Below are 9945 nucleotides of genomic sequence, written 5' to 3' on the forward strand. Positions count from 1 at the left end.
ATATATATATATATATATATATATATATATATATATATATATATATATATATATATATATATATATATATATATATATATATATATATATATGTATATATAAATAGTCTAATGATTCAGGTAGCTGTTACTTTAAAACAATATTCATTTTCATTAGTTAATCTACGTACCTGGTGGGGGGAACTGAGAGTAGGACAACACATTTTAAGATGCAGTTTAGGAATATTTGTACAGAAGTTCTGAAGATGCCACCAACCCCTCAGGGTGTGAGGAGGCTGGGACAAAAGCAGGGGGATAAGCCTCACCCCCTCAGGATCACACTTGTGAGTGAGGAGGAGAAATGGGAGGTTATTTGGCAGGCAAAAAAATTAGCAAGAACAAGGCATTTCGGAGTGTATTTATTCACCCAGATCGCACGGTAATGCAGAGGGAACAGCACAAGAAGCTCCTACAGGGCTTTAAGCAGAGAAGGGAAGAGTCGAGGAGGAATGGGGGCGGGTGTTCATGGGTAATATTCAGGGAGAGGGTAGTGGAAGCAAGTGTGCCGACACAGAGTCAGGGGGCAGCAGCGCACCCTCCACCCGCTCTATTCCCCACCCGTGAGTATACTGCAAGATTCTGGGGTCACTAAGTCTAATGGGATAACTTAACTCTATTCTTAATTTCTAAGAGTTGCTGCCACCAGAACCCCTCTGGGCAGTAGCTCGTTAGGTAGCGGGCAGAGTGGACTAGGCAATGGGTTGGGTTTTTCATTGGCCAAATCGATAAGGAGAAAGAAGGGTGAAACAATGACATGTCTTAACTAATTTATTCCTTATAAAACATATTGCATTCCGTTAAAATACAAGTGAGTTGGCCTTCCTCAGAGGAACAACGATGATTTTGGTTACACTGCCCAACAACAGACGTCTTGCATTAATTGCGTATCACCCACATACGTACTGCTCATAACAATCAGTGACCTCCTTATCTCGGTCATCCCTTCTTACAATAACACTCAACACATCAGACTGCTCCACCTGTTAGAGTGCAACATCACCTGTTACATTACAAAAGAGTTGGCTTTCATCAGAAGAACAAATAGTATTTTCATTACACTTCTCTTGATGAGCAGATGGGATACTTCCCAGGTAATCATACCAGTACTGTTTCCATGCCTGGTATTAGGAAGTCGTTCCACGTAGCGACAGCAAAACTTCTCAAGTATACAGTGATTTTCTCCTATCCTGGGTGGTGATATGTAGGGTATCTACAGGTCCACAGTGGAGGTGCATGACCACTGTGGTATGGCCTTCACAGTGTGGTCATGGGTGACACCCGGAAGGCGCTCAGAACGCGTCATCCTGTGTTGGGAGAAGCCGAGGCATCACTAGTGCTCCTCTCTGTCTAGGCCTATAGTTTCCAATATTTAATTTTCACTTTGAATTCTTATGGTTCTCACATCTCTATTTTCCTATCTATTGTGACCTTATGCTTTATAGATACATGTCTTAATCCTAAATTACACACTAAGGTAAGGGTCTGGTTTACTAGTTCCTGGGTAAATTCATTGGGTTATACTGTAATATCAACCCGGCACACCCGAGGCGGCCTAGGCCCCAACCTGAACAAACCCTTGCGTCGTATTTTCATGGCGTGGGTATACAAGATATTCTTTTTGAAGCATAGTTTCTGGATCACTTCTAACACTTCACATAGTTCTGATACCTTTATCCTTTTTCCAGATCATTGTTCTCATGTATTTTCATATGATATCTGCGGAAGTTAGGTTCGCTAAACGTTCACAGACGCAAATACTATGACTTTCGAACCACGATTTACACTTAATCCTAAAGTACACTAGTCAGGATCAACTGGACTTTCCCAATCATCTTATAGATACCTTGAGTTCTCCTACAATTAACATTATATAACCGTACCTGGGTACAATTCAACAAATGATTCAGTAACATTGAGTAGGCGAGTTATCCTTTATCAATGTTTCCCGTTTTCTGAGATTCTACAAGCGCGGTGGATTTGAATGTTATATAGCGTAATATGAATTAAAGGCTTTTGGGGGGGAATGACAATGATGTGCGCAGAACAGGAGGTGGCACCAGCTTCGCTTACCAGCCGGGAGGAGGCGAGCGCCGTGTAAACAATGACATTTTTAACCACACCCTGCAAAATACTGTGTACTTAGCAAATGCTGCAGCTTCTGAGAATGGGGGGGTTACTACTAAGAGCAGAGAAGTTACTGAGAACAAATTCTGGCTTGAATGTCATTTACACTAATACTGACACCTTCCTTGATAAGAGAGAGGAGTTTGAAACACTACTGAAGGTACACCATCCCGATATTGTAGGAGTTGTAGAACTGTTGTACAAGAACAGGAGGATCGACCCAGAGGAATGTGAGTTCAGTATTGCTGAATATGACTCATTTACGAACCATTCTCAAGAAACTTGCAAGAGGGGTGTGGTTATCTATGTCAGGCAAGACCTTAGAGCCAACCAAACGAGGGTACAGGGAGAGAATGTTTTTGAAAAGTCCAAGTGGTGCAAAATTAAATTAAAGGGAGGGGACTTACTTATTGTCGGGTGTATCTACAGATCCCCAAACTGTGGCCCACTAAATCAAAGGAACTTAAGAGCCTTGGTAAACAAGGCAGAGATGCTCAACCCTAGCCACCTCCTTATCATGGGAAAATATAACTATGGCGACATCGACTGGAGAAACGAGTTCACCCTAAATGACTTGAATAACCCTGCTACTCTTTTTGTAGAAACTCTGGGAGATAATTTTCTGTTCCAACATATTAGAGACCCGACACATTACAGAGGGGAGCAAACATCCAAGCCACTAGACCTCATCATAACAAACGAGGAGGGTATGGTGGCCAAGCTGGAACACCTTGCCCAAGTTGGCACCAGTCACCATATAGTGTTGTCATTCAGCTTTGACTGTTACCTATTTCAAGATAAGGCCAGGCCAAGGTGCAAATATTACAAGGAAAATTACAACGGGATGAGGGAAGAGATAAGGGGTATCCACTGGCCTGACTCATTTAGGCACAAGAACGCAGACACTACGCTGAATAACTAGTAAAGTGACCCATTTGATCGATAACTATAAATTCAAGAACAAACTCAGTGCCTCTAGGAATACGAGGGGATCCCTACACATGAACCATGCGGCGGTCGACAAAGTTAAGAAGAAAACCATTCAAGACGTGGGTTGGGTCAAACGATGAGCAGGACAGGAGGATGTATGCAAGAGCCAGAAACCAAGCAAAGGCAGAGTGTAGAAGGGTTGAAAAGGGGTTCCAGAGGCTGGTTGCAAGCGAGGTCAAGTCAAACCCAAAGACGTTTTACCGCTATGCAAAGTCGAAATTAAAACGTGAGTAGGAGTATCAGACCTGAGGCTTGAAGATGGTAGTTACGCAGATTCTGACCAGGATAAAGCTGAGGCATCGAACAGGTTCTTTTCCTCGGTGTTCGCAAGAGAGGATGCAATTAACCTACCTGCGTGTGAAGACAGACGGTTCGACACAACACTGACCCACATTGTGTTCACAGAAAAGGGTATTAGAAATAAATTGTCAAAGCTAAAGGTCCATCGAAGCCCCGGCCCTGACATTGCGCATCCCAGAATGCTAAGAGCTTGGCGAGCCCCTGAAGATCCTGTATTGTAAATGCCTGGTTGAACAAAAGGTCCCCAGTGATTGGAAAGTAGCTTATGTGAGTCTTATCTTCAGGAAGGGGGAACATCACTCCACTAACAACTATAGACCGGTGAGCCTGACCACCGTAATATGTAAAGTACTTGAGAGTATTATCAGAGATGCCGCGATGGAACATCTACTACGAAACAACCTTGTAAAGGATTGCCAACACGGTTTTCTGCCGGGGCTCTCCTGCTTAGCATAATTGCTCATGGTATTGGATATTTGGACCAATATTCTGGAACTGGGTGGTAATATCGACAATATATACCTAGATTTTGCCAAGGCTTTCGACAGTGTACCCCAGGAAAGGCTGAAAATCAAACTGGAAGGCTACGGAGTATGAGGAAATGCCCTAGCGTGGATAGAAGACTTTCTACATGGCTGCAAGCAGTGTGTGGTGAATAATGGCACGATATCATCATCTGTACTTGTCACAAGCAGGGTACCACAGGGCAGTGTATTGGGCCCGCTGTTGTTTGTTTGTTTCATAAATGATAATGCCTGACGTTGTACACTCCTCCATACAAATGTTTGCCGATATCGCCAAGTTATTTCGGGAAATTAAGAACCAAGCGGACTGTGAAGAGCTGCAGAAGGATCTCTGTGAGTTCCAAGAATGGTCGAAGAAATGGCTGCTGACATCCAATGTCAGGAAGTGTAAGAGGATGCACCTGGGGCGTACCAATGGTAAGGAGGCGTATCATATGTCCCAACGGGATGAAGAAACTGCACTATTTGAGACTGAATGTGAGAAGGACCTAGGTGTGTATGTTGACAATGAACTGAAGTTCTCGGGTCATTGCGAGAAGAAGGTAAATCAGCCAAATAAATTATTGGGTCTTATAAGAAGATCGTTCGGTTATCTAGATGGTCCGTCCCCCGTAACGATCTTCAAGAGTGAAGTGCTTCACCATCTGGAGTACTGTTATACTGCCAGATTCTGGGGTCACTAATTCTAAGGGGATAACTTAACTCTATTCTTAATTTTAAGGTCGCTGCCACCAGACCCCCTCTGGAGAGTACGTAGCTCGTTAGCTAGGCATTGGGTTGGGTTTTTCATTGACCAAATCGATAATGGGAAGAAGGGTGAGACAGTAACATGTCTTAACTAATTTATTCCTTATAAAACATATTGCCTCCCGTCTGATTACAAGAAGAGTTGGCCTTCCTCAGAAGAACAACTATGATTTTAGTTACACTGCCCACAACAACACACGTCTTACATCAGTTGTGTGTCATTAACACCCATACTTCATAACAATCACTGACCTCCTTACCTCAGTCATCCCTTCTTACAATGACACCCAACACATTAGACTGCTTCACCTGTTTGGAATATAGCACCCTAGGTTATTGTGCATTATAGTACCATCTCACCACATTACAGCACCATCTCACCACCTTGTAGCACCATCTCACCACACTCCGGTTACACTCCACACCTACAAATATGGAACTCCTTGTTATTTCTAAGTACACATATCAGGCACCTCGTTCGCACACCGCCCTTGGTGGGTAGAGAAGGGTACTCCGTCAGTAAACATACCAGTACTTTTTCTACACCTGGTATTCTTGGTCGCTCCAAGTGACGACCGCGGAGCTTCTAAAGCATTCCATTATGTGTTCCTGCTCCTGGGTGGTGATATGCCGGGAATCCACAGGTGCACAGTGGAGTAGCATAACGGCGTACAGTCACCTCACATGGTGTGGCTCTCACGGGAGTAATGGCGCCTTTCTGGCGACGCTCAGAACGCGTGGGACCTGTGTTGGTGAAAAAGCGGGCACCAATGAGAAATAATGCCTGATGGAACGTTATCACCCACTCTAACACATTACTACTTCACTTTATAACATCAGGCAAAGTTTTAATCTATAAAACTGCTATATAAGTCTTTTTCAGGGCTGAATATAGCACGATGATGTTCACTGACCTGTGTTGGTGAAAAAGCGAGCACCACTGAGGGCGCTGCCCCGGCCCGCCCTCACTAACTAGGCCTACAGTTTCCAACCTTTACTTTTCACTTTGATTTCTTATGTTTCTCACCTGAACACTTTCCTATTTATTGTGACCTTATGTCCCATACGCTTAATTAATGTGCCTAGCGACATATGGAAGCTGCTAATGTATCACTTACCACATGTCGCCCGAAAGGCTACTTGACCCCCCAGACAGAGTAAGGAGCGGCACCTCGCATGTGTATCTCTGTTTATCCAGTAAATAGAACCTACGAAAACTCTACAGGTGTTTGTGTTCGCTCCTGTAGATAGAACTTGATAACCAGAACACATGCATGGTGGGGTGAGTCATTTTACTGGATAATTATACAAGTGAAGTGTAATGTTTGTGGCAAGACTGGCTTATGGACCCCTGCTCTGTGTCAACCACCGCTAATGGCCGTCTCCTCCAAGAATTTATAGCAACTTTGAGCAGTGTCAGTGACAGTGATTTTCTGTGAAGTGTATAGTGCATTATGTGTTTAGTGCCATAACTGTGTGACCTTGTTCTAAAGGATTCCCAAGGTGTAAGGTATGTTCAGGGCATGTATGAGGAGTAGAGTTCATTTCACCCTTCTCTGACCGTGTCCAGAGGGTGACTGACTGTGATCGCCTCCACCCCCTCACAGCGAGACTGCCCGAGACGCGCGCACACACACACACACGTACGAACACACTGACTGCGGCCATTCCTTTATATATATAACACTGGGCTGCATTTGAAAAAAAAATTCATGAGGTGCTGGGTTTCTTAGCTGATTCTTTATGTATTTTGCGTGCTGATTCCAAAAATGCCATTCATTTTGCCCAATCAGGTCAGATTTTTATGCTATGGGAATTAGGAAAAAATCGAAATTCTTAAATATGATGTCAAAATTTTTATGCAAAATATATCATAAGAAATGTAACCACAACACATAGGACCAAAATATGTCAACTACATAGATGCCTTTACAGTTAGACATGCATAAATGGCTGTCGCAGAGAATTTCTTTGGTGGTTGGTGTCTGGGGCGTCCCGTTTCAGACACCAACAGTAGTCGGCGAGCATGTTGATATCCCAGCGACCCTGGTACCGCTCCTCCATTACACGGATATCTTGATGGAAGCGTTCTCCTTGTTCCTCACTCACATCACCACAGTTCTCTGGAAAGTAGTCCAAGTGGGAGCTGAGGAAGTGCATCTTGATGGACATGCGTGCACCAAGAACTTTGTAGCTCAGAAGTAGGTCCTCAACAACTCGTTCATACTCTGGACTTCTGTAGTTGCCAAGAAAATTGGAGACAATAGACTTAAAGGCATGCCAGGCTTTCTTCTCATTTATATCCATGCTGCAATCAAACTTGGGATCTTTGAAAAGCTCGTTTGGAAATTTTTCTTTCAGAAAATTGAAAGCCTGGCTTTTTTTGTCCAGTGCCTTTACAAAGTTTTTGAACAGACCGAGCTTGATGTGCAGTGGCGGAAGAAGAATGTTTTGCGGATTCACCAGAGCATGGGCAACAACATTGTGAGAACCTGGAGTAAGTCCACTTCTTGCAGGCCAGTCACATTGCATGTAGTGCTGTTTGTCTGCTCGACTATCCCACAGACAGAGGAAACATGCCATGTACCACCAGATGAAAAAGAAATTTAATTGTGAAAAAATATATGCAAAAAAAACACGGACATATACTCTTTTCCTTTGTGTCACGGCGGACATTTAAATGGCCGGCGAGCACGTGGGTGTATTTAAATGCATCGTAAGGGCATTAAAAACTGACCGAAATTTTTTCTGTGAGGCTTGCCAATGTCTCGGATGATTTTTTTAATGAACGAATATGAGGACCCCATTTTGAGCAAAAAATGCCAATATTTTACCTGAATCTCCGCTTAAAATGCTATAGCACAAAATTCTGACCTGATTGAGCAAAATGGATAACATTTTTGAGATCAGCATGCAAAATACACCCAGAAAAGCTTAATAATACACAAACCTCAAAAACTATGCAGGGCAGTGTATAATCTACTTATCTGTGCATTTCATTAATTTTTTGTCTCAGATCTTGTTGATACGACGGGCTGACCGGTCAACACTGATTTAAGACACAGTACACAGATTAAGTTATTATGTCTCATGCCTTACGCAGTCGTGGAGCCAACGCCTGGATGAGTCAGTCGGATGACAGCTCGGCAGAGATGGATGACCAGGCTGAACAGGAAGCTCCAGCTCCAACCACATCGCGCAGCCCTTCACCTCGATCTCCAGCATTGTCTTCAGAGATAATTGCTTTAATGAAGTTTATGAGGGATGAAAGGCGTCACGACTTTGCTAATTGACGTGTGGAGGACGAAGAAAGAAGGCAAGCAGAGGCCGAGAGAGACCACCAACGGAGATTGGAAGACAGTGCATGGTTTGAAGCTTTGATATCTCGCCTCACTGTTAACCAAGCCCCTGGCTCTAACACTGCCTCGGTATCGACTGGTTCAGATACCTCATCAATGCTTTCTTCACGCCCCCCAGCCCCAGCCCCACCTAAAGCGGCTGCTCAAACACCGCCCATTTTGAAGCTTGATGTGAATTTCCAGATTTTTCGTGAATGGCGGCGACGGTGGACTGATTATGCTACAATGGTGGATCTCCAGAGTTTGTCACAGCCTAAACAACTTATTCGGCTGCGTATGTGCTTGTCCTTGGAAACTCAGCGTGTCTTGGAACATACGTTGCAGGTACCTCCGACCTCTTCGTTGTCTGTAGAGGAGGTACTGGACATTCTACAACGGCACATCAAAGGGCAGCGGAATGAAGCTCTACGCAGGAGTGAATTGTTTAGCTGCAGACAGCTGGAGGGCGAGACTTTTGATGTCTTTTATGTACGACTCAAGAGAGCCTTGGAAGAGGTAGATATATGCCCAGGTAACCACCAGCAGTGCGAGGAGACCCAGTTGAAGCAGGTGATCCTGATGGGTGTTAAGGACGAGGAGCTTGTCCAACGCCTCACCTCCCTCGACTCTTCCTCTTCTCTTAAGGATGTGTTGACAATATGTCGCTCCTATGAGGCTGCCAGGTGTGCCACCTCTGCCATCCGAGTTCCCCCTACAGCTGTACGCGCTGTGTCCCTGTACAAGAAGGACAAGAAGTCTACTTCAACGCCTTCGCCCAGCACGCCCACGCCCGGTTCCTTTTGTAACAACTGTGGTAAGCAACACGGAACACAGGTGTGTCCAGCTGCTGAGTCTACCTGCAATAGTTGTAACCGTAAGGGCCACTGGTCGCTGACAGTGCGGTGCCCAGCTAAGCACGTCCAGTGCAATGTGTGCGGTCGTCTGGGCCACTACGACAAGTGTTGCCCTACCAACAAACCCAAGGGACAGCGTCGGCGGAAGCAGCAGCGCCCTTCCACCAGTGAGGGCCGCCCACAGTCTTCCAATCAGAAGCATGACGACCCTGGACAACGCTCGAGCCATATTAGGAATGTGTGCTCCCCTTCGCGTCCCAGGACCAAAGTCCCCCAGCACATCAGCGTCATCGTGACCTACGGCAGTGTGTCATCCCGTCTTCAGATGTTGCCAGACACCGGCGCTGTTGCTACAGTCATCGGTCCCCAGCATTTGCAATGCTTGGGGCTCTGTCCAAGTGATCGAGGACCGCCACCCAAAGATCTCCGCTTCACGGCAGATGGTTCACAGATGGCCCCAGCCCTAGGTTCACTCCAAGCACAGGTCACCTTTGGCAACAGGTCGTGTCAAGCCTGGATTGATGTGCATAACGGTGTCCCGACTCCTTTGCTGTCCTACAGACATTGTAAAGAGTTGGCCATCATCTCCCAGGGCTTCCCCAAACCTATGCTCGAGGTAAAACACGCCAACAGGGTGCACAAAGGGAGCAGCAACTACCCTGCTGCCGCCCTACCCCTGCCTCTTGCCAGTGACACCTCTCCTTCGGATGCTCGGAAGTACTTCCTGAAGGAATTCAGCGACGTTCTGGTGACCAAGTCCGCTCTGGAATCCAAGCCTCTCAAGAAGATAGTAGGCCCCTCCATGAGGATCCACCTGAGGGACGACGCGAAGCACTTCGCTATCTACACCCCTCGACTGGTTCCCCTGGCCTTCTGCGAGGTGGTCAAAAACGGGCTGGACTCCATGGTCGCCCAAGAAATTATTGCACCAGCCAGTGATGACTCATCTCCATGGTGCCACCGTATGGTAGTCGTCACAAAACCCAAAGGTGGTGTTCGGATCACCACTGACCTCTCCAAGCTCAACAGT

The 9945-nt window shown here is 45.6% G+C and overlaps 1 long non-coding RNA gene across 1 annotated transcript; it reads right to left on the reverse strand.

Annotated features, from left to right (window-relative positions):
• Positions 1-792: 792 nt before the first annotated feature.
• Positions 793-5480, reverse strand: LOC121874663. The gene is made up of 2 exons (XR_006090470.1): positions 5253-5480; positions 793-1342 (listed from the first exon to the last, which is right to left on the reverse strand). It is a non-coding gene; the product is annotated as an uncharacterized LOC121874663 (long non-coding RNA).
• Positions 5481-9945: the final 4465 nt, after the last annotated feature.

Source organism: Homarus americanus, unplaced genomic scaffold, assembly GCF_018991925.1.
Source record: "Homarus americanus isolate GMGI-L3 unplaced genomic scaffold, GMGI_Hamer_2.0 scaffold34360, whole genome shotgun sequence".
NCBI classification, from domain to species: Eukaryota; Metazoa; Arthropoda; class Malacostraca; order Decapoda; family Nephropidae; genus Homarus; species Homarus americanus.